General features: G+C 44.3%; 1 long non-coding RNA gene across 1 annotated transcript; it reads left to right on the top strand.

The window, feature by feature from the left end:
• The first annotated feature begins 1,268 nt into the window (after positions 1-1,268).
• LOC147025704 (uncharacterized) lies at positions 1,269-2,182 on the top strand. Its single transcript, XR_015057982.1, has 2 exons — positions 1,269-1,450; positions 1,820-2,182. It is a non-coding gene; the product is annotated as an uncharacterized LOC147025704 (long non-coding RNA).
• The last annotated feature ends 402 nt before the right edge of the window (positions 2,183-2,584 follow it).

The following is a 2,584-nucleotide window of genomic DNA, read 5'->3' as shown; positions in this document are numbered from 1 at the left end:
CAGAGCTTGAAAGTAAAGAAGAGGAGAGTTAAGACGGTAGTAAGGTCGGGGACTTTCACTCAGAGAGTAGTTAATGCATGGAATGGTCTCCCTGGAAAGGTAGTGGCAGCAGAAAAAGTCGATAAGTTTAAATTAGAATTAGATAGGTATCTGGTAGTTATGGAGATAGAGGGGTATGGGGATGTTGATGGGACTTTAAGGTAGTTTGAGCACTGATGGGTGATTGTGTCCATAGTGCTGTTGGTGGGGGTCTCATCAAGGGGGGTTGTGTGGTTGATGTGTGTTTTTCACCAAGTCCATGCACCCTCCCCGGGGGAAAGTAAAGGAACAAAAAAAAAAGACAAAGAAAAACAGAAAAAAAAATTCATTAATTAAAAACATTTATTTGCATTTTCTTCCTTGGATCTTGTGTGGATGGGTTGGTGTGGTGTGGTGTGGTGTGGTGTGGTGTGGTGTGGTGTGGTGTGGTGTGGTGTGGTGTGGTGTGGTGTGGTGTGGTGTGGTGTGGTGTTCGCGCAGGAATCATGGGCTGCATGAGCTCCACGTGTGTTGGGTTTCCTTGTTAGTCCTCGTATTTATATGCACGACCATGGTCGCTTCCGCTTCCGGGTCGAGTCTTCCTCTCGACCGAGTGCTGTTGCTGGTCGCCATTAAATCCGATTGGATTTGAGCCCAACAGTGTGGGTATCTCCTTAACCAGTACCGAGGGTCGGTATATTTTAGCTTCATGCACGTAATCCGGGTTATTTTAAAAAAATAATTTTCGGTAGAGATTGAGGCAACTGTGAGTAACCTATACACCGCCCAAATAAAAGTAGGTATCAGCAGAACGTGTTGCATGCTTGGAACAAGGTCGCCTTTTGGACTTGTACTGGAATAAAAAAAAAACAACAACAAGATGTGTGAATTTTATTAAGCAGTTGTATTTCATTTGAAGATATTATTTCCAAACTGGAGTCCATGATGTTGTTTTTTTCGCCTTTTTACGTCATGTTTCCTTTACTATGTTGGTGTGTATGCCTTTTTTATTCTTTTATTACCCTACTGTCCTCGAATTGTTTCTGGTGTCTCTGTCCGGTGTATGTCGGCCATGGCAATACAGTTGCCGATGCTGCTTCCGGTCACCATGTTATTTATTTATTATTATTTTTTAATTCCAGTTTTACTTCATGTAACAATGTTTTGGAAGTTAATGTCCGCGCTTGACGTATGTATATTATATTAGTTTTAATCGATATCGAGTGCTGTGTTCGGTCACAGTAATAAATAAAACAAGTGAATCGTACGTGCTTCCTTGTCAGTGGCCATCATGGGGTTTGTTTCTCTTCTCTACCAGAGAGGTTTGCGACGAATGACCGTTTTCCTATTTGGCGCCACGGTTGGTGCTCTGATGCTTGAGCAAGGAGTGGACTTGCTCGGAGACACGGTGTTCGATAGTTTGAACAAAGGGGTGAGCTTTTCCTTCAGGTGTCGGGTGAGCGTGGCCGAGACGGCAAGGACAGTCGACGTGATGACGTCACAATGTCACATCGTCACAATGTCACGTACACAAAGGTTATCTGTTTCCTTGTAAACAGGGGTTGATCATTCGATTTCAAGGCCAGGTGTACAGTCCTGTAAAGAGTTTTGTAACAATTTCTCAATTATTTTGCATCCAATTCCAGAGTAAAATGATATGTCGACCTTGGACGTCAATGTCGTCATAGCTCATGAAGCGAAGGGACTCGTTAATCCTTTTTCCTGAGTTAACGGTAACGTTTGTGTGACGTGTGGTTTGTGCGTGACTCCTCGAACTTGTCCTCTACTGTGCCCACAACAGAAACAATGGAAGGACATCAAACATTTGTATGAAAAAGAGCAATGACGAGGTGTACCTGCCTCTTCACATCTCGCTTCTTCCCTTGTTTCCTCACAAGAGGGTTGTTCGTTTGACTGCGTTGACGTGGTGGCCGTGGAAACCGGTTTGGGAAGAGGAAGAAGCCGTCGACAACAATGAGGATGGATAAAGATGCTTTTCAGTTTCAGTCACTGTTGTGAAATGATGCTTCGTCAACCTTCATCACACACAAGTGTTGTGTTGTTTTGTTGCATTTGAGATAGAAGATGGGAGATTGGACTTTATTTTCATCATCCTTGGCACCTCTCCTTTCATGTGATTAAAATGTTTTGTTTCACCTCTTCATTGCTGTCTTTTTCCGTCACTCTTTAAGGGCGGGCCTAAGGTTTTGGCCGCAGAGAAGTCGAAGCCTTTTCTCACATCGCACGGCACGGTGGAGGTGGGAACTCCTGATGTTCCCATGTAATCCAAGGCTTGATGCCATTGGGAAGGTCTGGGCTCATGGACACAAATATCATGGCTCGTGGGTGTGCGACATGGATTTTGGGTGGGAGAGGGCTGGCAAAAGAAACTGAACGATTCATGATAAGTCTACAAGCAGACTTGTCATGGGAAATGAAAAGTGGGGATCTAGTGATAAAACTGACATGTATGGATGGTGTTGGTCTTGGGGCCGTTGTTCAAATAATTGCTTGGGCATGGTGGGAAAGTGATTATTCAACCCCCACCTCCCCCCGGCCTTCTCAG

The sequence above is a fragment of the Eptatretus burgeri genome, chromosome 5 (genome assembly GCF_056783735.1).
Source record: "Eptatretus burgeri isolate ZD-2024b chromosome 5, Ebu_testis_v1, whole genome shotgun sequence".
NCBI classification, from domain to species: domain Eukaryota; kingdom Metazoa; phylum Chordata; class Myxini; order Myxiniformes; family Myxinidae; genus Eptatretus; species Eptatretus burgeri.
The sequence above is the reverse complement of the archived record's forward strand: the minus strand, read 5'-3'. Positions and strand labels throughout refer to the sequence as shown.